This window comes from Drosophila serrata, unplaced genomic scaffold (assembly GCF_035046125.1).
Source record: "Drosophila serrata isolate PLE 108 unplaced genomic scaffold, ASM3504612v1 contig_245, whole genome shotgun sequence".
NCBI lineage: Eukaryota > Metazoa > Arthropoda > Insecta > Diptera > Drosophilidae > Drosophila > Drosophila serrata.
In genome coordinates, this window is record NW_028257143.1 from 1545004 (window position 1) to 1562572 (window position 17569).

General features: G+C 37.4%; 1 protein-coding gene across 5 annotated transcripts in view; it reads left to right on the forward strand.

Moving 5' to 3' along the window:
* lilli (AF4/FMR2 family member lilliputian) overlaps positions 1 to 17569 on the forward strand; it is an 83157-nt gene that overhangs the window by 6969 nt on the left and 58619 nt on the right. The window lies entirely within an intron of this gene.

A 17569-nucleotide genomic window follows, 5' to 3' on the forward strand; every position in this document is an offset into this window, starting at 1 on the left:
TGGTCTTCTCAATACCACCTCTCAACCTGCCCCCTGTGGTCCCCACCTTGAGCAAAGTAGAAAAAAAATCCAAGTTTCTGGGAGAGAGTGCAAGGGGTATATTGGATTTTCCGTATTATCATGGCTTATCGAAAAAGGCAGCTAGCATGGCTTGCACGATTACAATTATTATAACATTTTTGCAACTGATTAAAATTAGGTTTCTTCTGCTAGAAACATACGTTTTTATTTTTTATAAGCAGTTTTATAATATATTTCAGTCGTTTTATATTCATACCCAAAGGTAATTTGATTTTTAGGTATGATTGGTATGACCTAAAGATAATTTGATATTTAAATAGCACACAGAGTGTATAACTTTTCTTTAAAAATATCTGCATTGTAGGAAAAATCTTGGATTTAATTGGATTTAAGAAGGGTATCACATGGTGAGAAAAATTCCGCAGCACCATTCTTTCTTGTTTCCCCTCCGCGCATTTTCTTCGTGTTTCGGTTTTTGTTGTACATTTTGCCGGCGTCGCCACGCACTGTTTCCCCATGGCTAACCCATTGTGCACTTTTCGCTGCAATTTGTCGAAAACTTGGTTTTACTTTATTTTCTTATTATTTTTTTTTTTTGTTCATTCGAAAGTTTAACCATAACAGATTTCTTTAGACCACTTCCGTCAGGGCGAAGGGTGCGCGAAGGGTTTTATGTTGGGCTTTTGCAATGGCCCCTTGGTCCTTGGTCATTTTATGACTTTTTGTCGGTCCGCATGTGCGTGTGTGTGTGCCGTTTGGGTGGAGGAGGAGGAGGAGGAGGAGGGTATTGGTTTGGGTGGGTTAGGGTAGAGAATGGGACTAGAAACACTAGTGCAGCCAGTCAGCGTGTGCGACACACTCAGCAAACTGATAAAATTTTAATTTCTCCAAAATTGAAATTTTAATGTGTGTCTAGAGCGCGGTTTCCCCCTGCAAAACCACCGACGACGACGACGGCTGCCATCCTGCTTCTCGTCCCTATCCTTTGTTGTTGCACTCTGGCCTCCGCCCTTTTGGGTTTTCCCACCTTGCAGCAGCAAAATGTGCCGAGACCATGCCCCCTCCAATGTGGCACTCAGACACACACGCGCACAAGTTTTCGGTTTTTGCGGGTTCCCAGTCCTAGCCCAGCTCTCCCAGCAACAGCCATGAAAAAACCCCACCACCACATTCTATTGCATTTTGGGTCGCCCCCATTTTGGGCGACTTTCCCATTACATTCCCCGCCTTTGGCATTGGCCAAAAAGCGAATTTCCTCCGCTGCGTCCACATTATAGAGTTGAATTATTAAAATTTGTCTGACTATGTGAATGTGTGTGTGTCAGTTATGAATAGCCAAGTGGCTGCCAAGGAGCAGAATAAGCCTACACACACACAACACACACACACTGGATAGTCTGCTCAAGAAGCCCACTTATGCGGATTGGTTGATGGAGCAGGGAGGAAATGGTTTATGCACACACACGATTTGAAAGTGATATAATTCGAACTATTGAGTTGTCATTCCGTAACTAATTTGCAAGTGAACTGGAAAGATAAATGTGTTTCTTATACTTTTACTTGCACTGATATTTTAAGGAAGGTGTTTAGGAAAAAGGTAAAAGGAAATATATGTGTCACTGGTATACAATGGAATTAGCTTTTGTGGGAGTGAGATAAAGAACTTAGATATCATAGGTATATTCTTTTTATAAAATAGATAGTCTTACTATAAAATAACAATATAAACACAATGCGTTTGTCGTCACAGAATTGTACGAGTCAAGGGTTCGGGCATCACTGTTAAGTAATTAAAACATATAGCAACCTAAGGAATTAGGTACTTATTATACAAATACTAATGTTGATACCAAGGAAGGATATTATTTAATTTATTCTAAAACAACAATTTCGAAAGCTTTCGTATCTGCATCATTCCGCATGCATCAAATTGATGATTCAAATAACCTCCTTAAATAAGGAAGAAGCTGATTCTGTTTTGGCATTTGAGGCCTCCCCCATTGATTGGAGACAGCCTTGTGGCCGCCCTTTCACCTCTCCCATCATTGGCCCACTTGCACTATTGACCCACACACACACACACACACACCTAATTGGTATGCTACACGTATAGATGGCAATCAAAGTGCGATATTGTGTGTGTGTGGGAGAGCGGATGAAGAAGGTGTGCGAGATAGGAGACGACGAATTGGGCGCAAGGAAATCTCTCTGGGGATTTTACTTTTTATGTCGAAATTATACATTTTATTATGTCATTTTAATGCTACAAAGGCAGGCTCCAAGCTAAGGGAAAGGGAAGTGAAGGGATGGGAAGGGAAGGGAAGGGAGGGAGGAGCTGCGAGGCAACATGCAAACTAAACTAAACAGTCATCCAACATCCCTTGGCCCCTTTTTTCCACTTTTGCCTCTCCCCGGGGCTACCCACCTTATGGCAGACCATAAATCAGCAACAGTTAGGACACAGAGAGCACCCACAGAGGGAGGGAGCTTGTTGGCAGGAAGGAAGTGCAGGGTAGCCCTGCTTTCATTTTGTATGCAAAAGTGAACAAGGTGGAAAATAGAATGAGATGCAAAGAAAAAGGGAAAACAAACATTCGAGGAGGTGCACAGAGAAAAGGGAAGTAAGATTCTAAGAAGAAAGCAAGAAGAAATTCCCGTCAGGAAGGTGCAAATTAAACTATACTTTCTACTAAGTTATCTTGTCGAAATATTATTTAAACTTGACAATCGTTGACTAAATGTGTTACCATATTAGATTTTTCATTCAACAAATGTGTTTTTGTTTACCTGTAATTTTCCCCTGTGTACAACTGTATAGTGAACAAATTAAAGGACGAAAGTTTTAGGGCCTTTTCTGCTCCTCAAGGACTTGGCGAAAAGATCAGGGCGAGAAGAAGAAGAAGGAAGGCGCATGTAATTTTTATACCTTATAAAATTTAACCAGCAAACTGAACAAAAGAAATCGAATACGGAATCGTGTGTGGCACAGACACTAACTCGCACTAACACAAATGACAGATGTTGGGGGTGGAAAGCAGAAAAGGAAGGTCGGAAGGATGTGAATGTGAAGGATAAGGATGCGGAGGCAGGAGCCAGAACGAGAACTGTCATTGAGAGGCAGCCAAATTGTTTTATGTCTATCGATAAAGTAAATCACTTCCCCTTCTCGCACTTTTGTTTGCAAATAATTCGCTTCATACTTTTTACAAAGGGGGCTTTTCATCCGAGTCCTTCGTCCTTTGACTGCTTACGTTTTTATGTACATGTGTGGAGCGTGTGTTTGTGCATCGGTCTTCGCTTTTATTTAATGACCCGAAGCTTGTGTTTGATGCCCAGCCGAAAATCAAAAACAAAAGCACAGGCAAGCAAGAGGGAAAACAAGCAACGAATCTGAGCCACAATTGACACGTGTTGGGATTTGGGTGTGTGCATTTCCAGGGTGGTAGCTTACAAGGATAGGGAAATCCTGGCATCAAGGCGCACTCACATGCGGCACATACACAACATCATCGAGGAATTAATCAAATAATATGAGCCCTTATATATTCCATGTCTGATTAACCACTGATTAACTGGTGAAATTATTTGTGTGATTGTTGTAAGGAAAAATCTATTGAAATTAAAGACTAAGGTATACCTAATAAAACCCTTTTAAAATGAGTTAAACCACAACTTTCTCAATTGCAAATCTATCATCATAAAACCTTTAAAGGCATTTTTGTCTGTAACTTTTATGAACGATTTATGAACTATCTCGACACAATTCGTTGCTAGGTGCCACTCCCAGAAATGGCGACCTTAAATGTAGCACCTTCCGTTCTCGTTCCTGCCAAGGCTTTCTCACCTAAGATGATGTGTCTCCCTGTCTCCCTGTCTCCTGCCGCCTTCTCCCTCCAAAATGATTAACTGTTGCACACCGCGTCGCCACGCCCATCAGTCAGTTGCAGTTAAGCTGAAGGACACGCGACGTAGAAGAAATGGGTCCGATGAGGGGCTCTATCGCGTTGCCTTGGCGCTGTCCATGTCTCTATCCATGTCCATGTGCCATTGCATCCTGCTCGGCCACTCCACTCCACTCCGTTGGCGTCTTGCATCATCGTTGTCGCCTTCGACTCGCACATTTCACACACAAGTGCTTGCCACTTTAAGCCCGCGCGAACAGAGGCGGAGTAGTGTCAAGAGGAGCAACTGCAACAGCAACTGCAACAGCAACTGCAACAGCAACTGGAACCCGTGGCTCCTTTCCCCCCTGCTTGTTGATTTATGTATACCCTCCCAGCCCAAGGATTGGGTATTTTAAAGATAGTTATGATGTCGAAAGCTGCGTAGAAAAAGTTGTTTCCTCTCTTGACGTTTCGCTGCTAGAAGGCATTGATTCAATATAAGTAAGTTTGCACTTGGTTTGCGCACGACAAGTCAAAGGTTGGATGCCTCAGAACGGTTCTATAGCAAAAACCTGATATATAAAAATATATTTATAATGAGCAATAAAAACTCCTTAAACATGTAGTAAATCAACAGTTATTTTTGATACCGGAATTATATTTCAGTTGATTTTGTAATAAAGTACAGCATAGATAAAATTATAGATATTTTTAAAGTGGCAATTAGGTCTGGTTAAAACCATTTTTCTTTAATTTGAAATATATTGAATCCTTGTTTAAGTATGCTTACTTTTCGCTGCACATGTCGTATGCCTGGAATATCTTCCTGGAAAACCCCATACCTCTACATAGACATATTCCCTTTCAGCGACCCCCAAGCGGAAACAGTAAATAAGTTGCACTTTTCCGCTTACCAGAGGGTGGAAAATGCGGTGGATTTTTCATCAACCTTCCTAGCAAAGGAGAATCGAGCAGCAGAGCAGAGCTGTGGGTGTCCTTGGTGGCTTTTGTAGCCGACAAATAAAAACAAAAACTTATTTGCCATTTATTTGCAGTTGACTTTGTTCCTTCGTTATTAATATTGACAAGAAGAGGGCAAGAATCGACAAGGCTGAATTGGGGGGAGGGTTGGAGTGGAGAAAAGGACCTTCCATTGGCATTGCGTGTGCTTGCTTTTGTGCTTAATGCGCTAAACTGGACGCTTCCAGCCCGCTTTATCACCCTCTCCTGCTCCTTTCCACTTCCGGTGCTGAGGACTGAGCACTGAGGACTTAAGCTGTGGTTGTGGTTGAAAATTGTAACCTGAAGCTTTACTGAAGGACTTTTTAATGAGTGTTTGTGTTTGATTGCTGGGAACCGAAGCGAAGGAAGTCGCTTCATGGATTCTTGAAACTATCACGCTGCAGTGCGAAACGTGCTCTGCGGATGTATTATGCAAAATATATAAAATATAAAGACGAAAATGGGGAAAACAGAAGAATGTGCTCATTGTATACGCTATTTACAGATTTCAATTTTCAATTATTTGAAAAAAAAAAAAAAAAAATGAAGAAAAGTTCTTGTGATACAATTTTACGGTATTGTTCAGTAATGGAACTGAATCTCTTGTTGGATGCTTCATCTCTTATTCTTTCATTACTTTGCTCTTTAAAACCAGCTGTTATTTTATCGAGACGAAAAAGTCTTAACAAGGAGTTCGCTTCCATTATTTGACGTTTTTAAAGATGACGTTTACCATATTCGAAACACTCATTTTTGTCCCCCAGTTAAGTGATTAAAATTCAAATAATTTAAGAGAACTTGCAGCAACGAGAATACGCAATAAAAAAAAACCCCACTACATTTCACCCTTTGGTTTCCTTTTTGCACCTTATGTCCCGTTAGCTTGTTGTTTTTATTGTTGCCATTTTGGTGGGGCTTTTCCAGCGTCATCCACTCACAACAACAACAACAACTATAATAATAATAATAATAATAAGAAGAAGAAGACCGACTGTTGTGTGGGTGCTACTGCCTTCTCACTTTTGCCTCCTCTTGCTCCACATCCTCTCTTGGCACCTCTCCTTTCCGTGCTCTTTTCCGTACTCTTTCGTCTTGTTCTGCTGCCTGGCTCACACGTTTACCGTAATTAGGTGTTAATATGACATTTTGCTCGACATTCAGCAACAGCAACGACTGAGCAAAAAGCAAGCTGAAATATTTATGCAGCCTGGAATATTTATGCACTATTCTGCGTGCTTGCTTGTACATATACTACATATATGTCTGTGTTTTAGTATATTTATTATTTATTTACATTTGTATGAGTAAGTGCTTTTTACTTGTAGAGCGCCCGCTCGCTTGCTCACAACGATTTTGTGTGTTTTTGTTGCTTGGCCTAGCGATCAATAAACTGTCGGCGGCTCTCAACTCAATGAGTGTGCGTGTGTGTGTGTCTGCATGTGGTGGCAGTGTATTAGTTACGCTACTTTTGGATTAACATTGTAATGCTGTTCTTCCGCTGATTCCCCTCCTCGTCTTTTATTTTCTCTTTCTGGCACTCTGTGCTGTTGGCATTTTGTAAACATTAGGGAAATGCGTTAATGTGTGAGGCAGTGTTGACAATTCAAAATGACAAAATATCGATAATTCGATTGTAAGGATGATCGGGGGTATTGGTTATGCTTATTTTCCGGAGTTGATCACACTTTTATTAATCTTTAATTGATAAATCTCTATATGTTGCCATAGATTTAAACCCTTTTAAAACTATACTTCAACTTTAAGAATGATTTATATGGACTAGGATTTTTGACTATTAAATTAAGAGGGTATGTAAGCATCACTAACCGTTACGGCTTTCCTCGTCGTCTCACACTTCATTTTTCTTGTTCTGAACCTTCTCCTGCTCCTTTGTTTATTTTATTAGCTGGTGTAGCTTTTAGTTGAACATTATCTGAGACATTTGGTCGTCGTAAATGTTTATCGATTACCCATCGAATATCGAGGGGGATTTCCCTCCCTAGGAGGTTAACAATAGCAGCGGGTGTATAAAAATAAATTGCTAAAAACAATATGGAAACTGTTCTATACACTTCACAGCCACAGATAGTATATAATAATAGTATTTCATAATCAACAATCAAATAGAATCTTAATAGACAATTGTAAAGATCAAACATTCAATCGGAAACAAATCTTTAATTATTCTGCTAAAAACATTGAGCGCCAATAACACCAAGGAAAAGTGCAACAACAATAACAATAATAATAGCAGTTGGACGGGAATTGTGGCAAAACATCATCATCGACCCGACTCTGGGACAAGCCCACATTTCATTTATGAAAATATATTCATTGGGGGGGAAAATTGTGTGTGCGAGTGTTTGTGGTGGCGCAGGCAAGGGTTAGACACACTCGTAAATACAAAACAAGAACGGGAAAAAGTCAGCCGAACGGACCGAACAGACCCCTGAGAATTGAGAACTGGGAACTTGCCCGAGTTGCTCTACTTGCGTGACAGAGATGGCCAGAGGCGCGGTTGGGAAAGAGATGGCGAATGATGAGGGTTAGTCAGTCAGCCAGCCGAGCTTTGCTTGCTTTTTGCTGTTGCTGTTGCTGTGGGAAATTCTGGCAATCATCATAACTTACTCCATTATTATTATTCTCCAAATAGTTCACCACAGAAACGGTATGAATAACACAAATTTCCCAAAGAGTGTGTAAGAGAGAAAGAGAGAAATCAAGCGAAAAGGAATGCCATTAACTAATTTTTTCATTATTGGAATTTTCACACATTTCCAAATGTTGTGGTCAAGCGAGTCCTGAGTTTTATAGATAAGGAATTCCTATAGTTTCAATAGGTAACTTAAATATGGACTTTTATTTATAAATAATAAGGTTCAATAATGGATATTAACACTTAATTTACATGCAAAAACGTCAATCTCTAGATACTAAAAGAAGACCTTGTCGTCGATAACGATAACTATATGATGACGTCGTCATTGCAGCAAAAACTATGCAAAAAAACGTGTCGATGCCATGCGCCATGAATGTTAACACCCAAGGATAAAGGGAGAAAATGGGTAAAAAGAGGTCCTGGCCAGACGCAAAAACATTTAAAACAGCCACCCACTTTTTTCCTGTCTTTTTTATCTCAGCCAATAGTCCAGCAAAAGAAAGTGACTTTCAAAAGAACTCTTCCTAGCCTTTGATCATTAGTTAAATCTATTACTTTCAATCCTATAATATTAGCATAAGGTTTGTTAGCAGACAAAATGCCTAGTTTGGGTGATAGTAAATACTTTTTTATACAAAACAACATTTAAGCCACTTTCCTATGACTTTGGTCATAGTTAATAGCAAAATTAAAAGACATGCTTTATTTCCAAATAAATTTTTTTTTGTAATACAACAAATATAAATACCTAACTGATTATAGTTACTTTTGCAGCTTTGAAAGATAAATTAGTTGCCGCATAAAAAAGTTATCTTACATTTTGGCCAATTATCGAAATACATTTATGGTTGTTGTGATTAATGGGCCTATTAAATACAAATATTCGATTGCCATTAATAAATGAGTACATAATTTATAAAATTGAGATTATATGGTTTACGCCTGAGAAAAAATATAAAACCTATTTGATAAAAGATTGTTTAAGAAAGCTTTAAATTTCCCTTATGCCTGAAACATTTTACATGTTGCTTTTCCTGTAATCATTAGATTTAATGGTTTACATAGAAATTCCATAAACATAAGCTTTTACAACATTTCGAAGAAGAGGACCTCCTATTGATTTTGATTGCCATTGTTTGTGGCATATATAGAGTTTGTTGATTGTTTAAATAACCTGAAAAATGTATTTAAGTTCTGAGAAGCAAACGGAGTAGTTTCAAAACGTTTCTGGAAATATCCTTTTGTTTCTTTATTTATAAACTCATCAATAAGCATTCAATTCTAAATAGCACAGCAAACTCTCTGAGGGTTGGCACATTGCTGAGCGTCCTTGCTCGCCTGCGTCAGTTGCGTTTTTCCTGAAAATGTATATATTTTCACTGAATGCCAAAGTAGGGGAAATTCCGCAAAATCCAGATAGCCGGCGACGATGGTTTTTCTAGCTTTTTGTTGCTTTTTGTTGCTTTTACCGACCGACCGCCCACTTAACGCAAATGAAAAGCAGGCGGCAACAAATAAAATAAAACCAAAATAGCAATCAGAAAGAAAAGAAATGTAATTTTAGCTACAAGTTTGTTGAGTGAATGCGGCGGCTATTTTAAAAATAAACATCGACAAGGCAGCTCACGCGGCGGCAACAGAAAATAGATAGAAACTGAGGTGAGAATTGCCAGGAGAATTGCAAAAGTATAGAGAGTAAATTGGTTCAAACGAATAATAAAAGTTAACTTTTAATTACAAAAACAAGTTAATACCAAGTCTATTTCTGTTGTATTCTCTTGGGATTTCTGCAAGTTTTTTTTTTTTTGCTGAGTTATTCATTCAACACTTGTGGATAATACGTTTACAAACAAGTAGCTCGAAAATTAGCATCAGGTGTGTTGTCTCCTCCTCCTTGGCTTTACTTTAAAAATAACTTATAGTTGCGCTATTTTTATGGCCTTTAAATTGCCAAATGATTTGTGCAGCTTTTATTGGAAGCCAATTTTTGCTTTTAATTTTTATATGTATTTGGGTTGTTGCCTGAGTTTTATGATATCTTTATGTCAGCATAAGATAATTGCTAATTGATTATTGTCGTTACCGGAATGCAAGTATGAATACATATGTATTAAAAATATAACATATTAAGTATTTTATTTTCAAACAGTTTTCCCCTTAAAAACAACTGTGTCCCACTATGAACCATTAATTAATCACTCAAGGTTATACCCCATCAACAAACATTATGCCTAATAAACTTTCAACCGAATCACTTTGACCAAACAACAAACTTCCAAACTTTTCCGAAATATATCGCCATAATCAAGTTATTTATAGTTTTTCCACAAATTTCCCCCCCTTTGGAGTTAAATCGAGTCGAGGCTTCCCAAGTAGCTGAGAGTACCTAGAATTAAGTAGCAGCTAAGGCAAACTCACTTCGCCGTCAAGGTTAACCAAGTTAATAATCTTTTTTTTTTTTTTTTTGCCGATTTGAGGGCTTGCTGGCATCACGTTTCATCTGCCTGATAGAGAAACACAGATAGTGATAGCAACGAAAAGCGAGGGAGAGTGTATACATGTGTGCATTTATATATTGTATATATATTTATATATGTACGTAGCTCAGCTCTCTGATAAGTTGCCACTTGATAAGACACCAGAGTCGGATTTTTGTTCACATTGTTATGGAAATGATATTTCTTTCGATTTTTTATGTACTGCATTATTCTCGGACATTTTTGCACGTTTTTCGCTTTTGTGGGCGCGACTCTTTGTTTTATTTTATTTTTGTATTTGTTGCTTTTCCTATCTGAATTGTAGGGCCTTTTATTTGCTTTCCGTATTGCAAAAGCTGGGTAAATGTGTGTTGCTTATTGCAAGTTTAATAATGATTACGATATCTCTCGCTGGGCGATAAGGTAGCTAAATATTTTCCTCCATTATCTTTATTGCATTTATTTGATATTTATACATAAAGTGTAGTAGTTCTGGTTTCTAACGAGTAATACTTATAATAATAAGTAAATAAAAATTGTTTTGAAACAGTTTTCTTAAAAAAGTTTAAAGGCTCTCTGTAATAATTTAATTTTTACCATATAATTATAAATAAATTAAGGTTTAAATATGCTTTATTAATTACAAAACTTTTTTATTTGTCATAAAGATTGTTATAAACTAAAATCATTTAAGGAAATATAAAAAACATATTACATAATATATAATCCTACAAGTTTGTCTGCAGTTACACGGGGATGCGAAGCGTAAATCAAATCAACTCAATTTGTTATCGATAACTAGGAGAAATCTCATATTACTTTCCCCATTTTTCATTCATACCTTCAATCGAATTATGACAGGCGTGTGGAGTCAGCAGTGCAGGGGCTACTTCAGAAAAACTTCCACTTGCACATTGGCAAGCAATTTGCCTGCCAAACCTAACCCTTCCTTTTCGTCCTGCCACCGCGGCACCCCAACTAACCAGAAACCTTAACACATTTTCATTTCTTTTCAACGCGCGCGGCGCCAAACTTGGAGTAACAAAGTTGGCCCCCTTTCCTCACTCCCCGAGCAACACACCTAAATACCGCACATGTACTACAGTTCCAAAAATAAGAGAGTGTTGTTTGAAAATATTAAGAAGTTAAATATGCTAAATTTATAATACAAAAAGTTATCCAAACTAATACATGTAAATTCTAATCGTTTTAATTGGTCTAATGCTGAAATTTATGAAAAAACTTGATTTAAACAGGGCGAAAAGCAGAAGAATACTTTGTCGAATGCAGGCCAATGTTGCTAGGAACATGTTGAGCAACTCCCATGGGAAGAACAAATTTAAATGTTGCAGAAGCGTAAAAAACACAGAAACATTGTCTATAAACTCCCATTTTTATTATTGACAGAATGTCATGACTAAATCGACTCGACTGGTGATGCTGATCAATAGTATATGGGTTAGGAGACGTATTTATATGCCTGTAACAACATTCTCCCTTAATCCCTATGAGTACCAGGTATAAAAACAGAGATACCTATAAATATTTATTAAGAAATTATACCAAACTTAATTTTATTGATACAAATTATTGGGTTACAAATGAAGACGAATTAAATTAAAAGAAACGATTTAAGAAAAGAGGTTGTGTTTCTTAGGCAGTCAACTTGTACGTCTTGATAAATACAATTTAGGACATTATAATTCTCTTAGTGTAGAATTTAGCGTTTTGGTAGGAGCAAGGAGCACAGGATTCCGAGTCACGTAATTTAATAAAATGCCAGAGTCCTTGCTGCACACTGCTGCACACACAGCAGTCGGAAATTCTGTGAGAGAGATGCGTGGAACGTGAGCACCGACTGCTCTGCACCCGCTTACCCAGTACACCTGTTCACCTGGCTCACCTGACGCCCACGCGTGACATTCTCCCCGTGCTCCAAGCCGGTACACGTGTCAATAAAGAATCGGGGAATCGGTTGGGTCTGCGATGGGGATCTTGTTGTATAGGTTATGTCGAATGAAATTACCATAAACAAAAAGTTACAAAACAAAATGTGTAAGAAACAATGGGTTCCAATGTATTATTTTTTGTTTAACTAGGAAATAGTTCTTTGGGCTTAACATTGCACTTTTAGTGAATGTGAATAATAATGCAATGGAAGGTTTCATGTTGTGTTGTAATGGAAAGGATATTAATCTTAAACGAGATGTTTTTTACTTGTATAAAGTTAAAAACAGCAAATAAAATGTACTAAAACTCAAGTATATGAATATTTCAGTTGGTTAGTCAGTCTTGTGTGCAAAATATTTTCCGATATTCTAAAATTTCGTTTTCCCTACCAACTTGTTCAGGCTAAACTTTCTGGAAGGAGCGCTGGTGAACAACTTTATTACAACCATTTAATCTAACAGGCAACCCTGATTTGCCTAACCCCCCGTGCATCCCTTAGAACATTCTGCTGCACAGGACACACACATATTTCCACACAGAACTCACCTGAATGACGTAAAAGGCTATGCAAATTGCAATTGCAACATCAACATAAACAACAAACAAAGTGCAAAGCTCGCTCAGACTGCACTGTGACTGCACCAAAGCAGCATCCAAAGGGAAATAGCAACAGTTACTCAGAGAGAGAGAGAGAGGGAGCAAAAAGAGGATGTAAAACCGAGCCAGAAGAAACCGCACCCAAAAGAGCCAACAACATTTACGTACCCACCAGCCTCCATCTCCACCGTCATGTATCTAGATATACATATATATATATATATATGTAGCTCCCTGGTCCACATCCTTTAACTCAACTTGACTTGCTCGTTTGGCGCTACTTTTGCGGCATATCCTTGCATATCCTACAGGGCCTCCCCCCACTCTGACACTTTCTTTTGTGCCTTTCTAATATGGTCTCGGTTGCGTCCTGCCCTCTCTCCTCTCCACTCCACACCACTCCACTCTACTCGCTTTCAAGTTGAGCGCCTAAAATGCGGCGGCAGGAGTGGAACACATCCTTTTTACTTTGAAAATGCAACATTGAACTGTCAACTGCCTCCGCCCAGGCCACGCCCTCTTGTCCTCGTCCTCGTCCATGGCGTCGCACAATCCATTGCATTTTGGCATGCAATTTCCAAATGCATCGTACAGCCTACAAGATTGTCGTATTGCCATTTCAGGGGAGGTCCTTTCAAGGATAACAGACTATATTACTCGAATATGCAGGGAAGATGGGAACCTGGAAATGTGTCAATTAAACAGAACTTGATAATGGATAACATTTAACCAATAGACAAATATATTATTAAATATCATTATATGTAAATATCTTAATAATGACTCTTTTAATTTATGGGCAATATGTTAAACATTCCATGGTGCTTTCCCATCTCTAATCTGTGCATTCGCTTACCACTTTTTTTATGTGAGTTCCATCGCCAGTCCGGAGGGATTCTTTCGGGGTGTGTGTCTGAGTGTGTGCATGTGTCTCTATGCCGCTCCGGGTCCGGTCGTCACTTAGTTTGGGGCAAGTTTAATGGTGGCTATAACCCAGAAATTGCATGAATACTCAAGTGCTTCCTTCTGCTCCCGATTCTCCGTTGCCGCTCCTGTAACGCTATCGCAGTCCAAGGCTTGGCCCTCGTACATAAATCATCATTGCTTTTGAGTTTGCCCGACTCGATGTCGTCGTAGTCGTCGTCGTCGTCGTCGGAGTCCTTCGTCCTGCCGGGCCACCTCCTTGGGCTTTTGCCATGTCTTTTGTTTTCATTTTCGCTGCTTCTCCCTGGCCTCTTCTGTTCGTTCGTTTTCTGCTTCAAGTGGCAGTTTCATTCTTTTCGGCTTGTAGCCCTCCCTCCCTTTCTCCTTGTAGCGGGAGTCCTTTGAAGCTTTCTTCCCCTTTGGTTTCTCCTCTCGTTCCCCATTTGTTTTTGTTTTTGCTGATATGTATTTTATAGCTCATTGGCGGCAGTTACGCTTCAGTTTTCCGAATCTTTAATTGAGCGTGTGCAAATGGAGTTTCCCTGGTCCCGGAGTAGAGCGGAGAAGGAGTCCAGATTTGAGTTACGAATGGAAAATAGTCCATGGGAAAGGGCCAGGGGTCAGGGTAATAAAATCCAACATGATTGATATGATTGTCATCTGCAATATATCGTCTAAGAATGAGTAAAAAAATGCTACAACTGGAAGTTAGATAACTGCTATCAATAAAAAAAATGAAAATGGCTTCTTTACTTTGTCTTATTATAAACAAGTTTATTAAAACTTTAATTAAAAATGGCGAAAGGCAAGAGAAAATGTTGACAAATAAAGGCAAACATTGTTAGAAACATGTTGTGCAACACCCAAATAAGGCACATGTTGCTAGGAACATGTGAAGCAACGAACAGAAGAGTTAATAAAGTATCAAAAATGAATTAGACGCTGGGTCTTCTTTATTTTGGATATGAGACGTTAAACTGACTTAAAAATAATAGAATATTAATAGAAATGAAAACTATGTTATTCTTCACCACATATTTAAATCAATTTTACAATAAGCGTTTCATATGGCTCAGTCATAAGTTAAATCAACAAGCGAGTCAAAGAGAAAACAACAATTATGGTTATTTTTATTCTACGTATAATATAAATATTTTGATATTTGATGTGCAATATTTTCGCTTTATTTACCTAGATTCAATAATATTTACACGCTGTTATATGTGTCAATGCATGTTATTTGATACGAACAGCAACTTAATCCGCTGCCGAGTGAGCTTCAAAAGCGGAATGCAAATTCCACTCAGCGGTTTTGCACGCGTTTTTTTGCAACTTGTTCTTCTTCTGTTGCTGGCCATTTAACGGTGGCACCGGGTGCGGTGGTCGTCGTTTCATTAAACAAGCTTCTTGTGACCGACATACTTTGCTTAATTTATCAATACCAATTACGCAGTGAATGTACAAGAGATGGCAAACAAATTAACGTTGTCAATGGAGTACAAATATTGCAGGTTTTATGTTGTATCTTACTTCTAGGAAATTATTACATCTAGAATTTTCTAGTTATTCTATTTAGGAGTTATAAGTATAGATTAATTTTTAATTTATTCGATATTCAACTAGAAATTGCTTGGTGTGAATCCTCTTCAAAAGTAATTGCTACAAATTTATTACTTTAAAAATGTTCAATTCCTTTAAAAAATAAACCCAATTTTAAATGTTAATATGTTTTAAAAGCAATAATATTTGGATTACGATATATTTTAATTTTTCTCCAGTTATCGAAAATCGATATTTAGATAGCATTCTCGACATTTATCTCTATTCTCATAGTTCCGCCTCTCTCTTTCATGTGCTTTCGGTAGTGTCCGTTTAAAAACGCTTACATTGATTGATTAACTCGGAGGCGCGACTTTTGTTGCGTTTTTGCACGCGTGCGGTTTTAAACGCGTGCCTCTCTCCCTCTCTTTTCGATCTCACTCTGGCTCCCTATACACACACACATGTGTGTGTGAGTGTGTGTTAATTGTTGTCAAGGTTGCTTTATTTAGTTTATGTTTTTGCTCATTCTCTTTGTTTCCTCCTCTTTTTTTGGCTTTTGCATATGTTTCTTGTTTTTCGTCTCGATGTCTGGTTTTAGTTTTTTTTTTTTTACTCTCGCCGCCTCTGTGCTGTCTCTTTCTCCTTACTTCTCGGGTTTTTATTTATTTTTTTTTTTATCTGGCGTTTGCTTTCTTTTTCTCGGTTGTTGTTGTTGCTCCTTTTCATGCTCGAAAAGTTTTGCGTTGCTGTGATTTGGCTAATGCAATTTGGTAGCCGCTTTGTTTGTCTTTGGCCTAAATTTTAGTTTCGTTTTTTCTTCAGTTTTTGTCAGTTTGAGTCTATTCTTTATTTTTTTCATTCTGCCTTCTGTTGTTGATTTGATTTGATATGATTTCTATCGGTAAAAGAACACTATAAATGACAAATAAAAAACTTATGAAAAACGGTCATTTCTTTAGATACATCTATCGATAAGTCGTTTGATGAATTCTTGATAAATTCGATATAATAAAATGTAGAGGTACTAAATATGTGGGAATGATTAATTGTTATTTTTATTATTTTTTTATTTTGTATATTAAAACAATAAATTTATAAATTATGAAACTATATTTATTTTGTCAGATCTGATAAACACGTATGAATTTGGCTAAGGCTCTTGGTTAAATAAGATAAAACAGTACTCATTAAATTTTTGGGTTGCCTGAAATAAAAAGAAAATATAATAAAAGTAATCGAAACTAGGCCACTTAAATGTGTTAAAGCTTTTCGCTCTCCGCAAATATTTGAATCAGAAATGCAAGCATAAAATATATGCGGAAAGCAAAGAAACCAAAAAGCATAAATAAGAAAGAAATAAATAAAAATAAAAATTGTTTCAACGCGACGACGACTTTCTACGCTCAAGCAAACAAGTAAGCAAAACGAATCTGATTTCAGTGCGAACAAAGGGGAGGCCATTAAAGCCCCCATTTCCTCCATTTGTCACTCTCGATGAAATGCACGCAGTTTGATCGATACAACTTTAAAATAGGCCAAGAATAAAGGAATAGCCGTGTCAAGGTCGTCCAGAAGGGGAGTTTACTGCGTGGCACAAATTACAAAAAAAAGAAGTATAATTACTACAAAGCAAGAGCAGAATAACAAGTACATTTTCAAAACTAAATACTCATTTGGTAATAATAATCTTTCAATATTCTTTCCGAGACTGGTCACACTGACCAAAAACATTTTTGTATTAAATTAAAAACAAATTTTTAATGGAAAATAATTAGCTTTTTTACTTTCAACTTTTAAAAGTAACCGTTTAAATAGAATGTAAAATTATTCATTTAAAATTCTTTCATAGACTGGTCACACTGGTCTTTAAACTCAAAGACATAAAATTCTATAAAAATTCAAACTTTTTTACTTATTTTACTTAAAGAATTTGTTAATATGCCAATTTTTAGATAATATAATCTAAATTCTTATTCTTAAATTACTTTTACCTTTAAAAATATGAACTCAAGTAAAATGTTCAGCCGACAAGTAAAATATAGAGCAGAGCAAAAAGAGGCAACTTTCTAGATTGGATTATCAAGCAGTCATTTCTTTCTTGTTTATTTATGTGTAAAACGTTGTGCACGTATTGAATCTACTTTATTTTTAAAATTCTTGTTTTCTCATGTGGTTTCGTACCAAGTCTGTGAATGTGTGTGCAACCGCAAACATGACATACTGATAAGGGGCAAAAATTATACAATCGAATCAAGAGCTTCGAGTCGCTTAAAAGTAAAAACAAAACGAATCTATAAACCACTTATCAGGCAAGCAAACAAATTGCACAGAAACCGAATGGGAACGGTCTGTGGTATATTTAAGCGATCACGAATGAGATTACATTAAATATAAAACGGCTTCCATTTAAATGATACGATTTATCACTTTTGAACTGTGAAAATTTCTGGGAATGGCATTTTAACCTCGAATCATATAAATAAAGCATAATGATTGAGATGCGGCAGTTATTT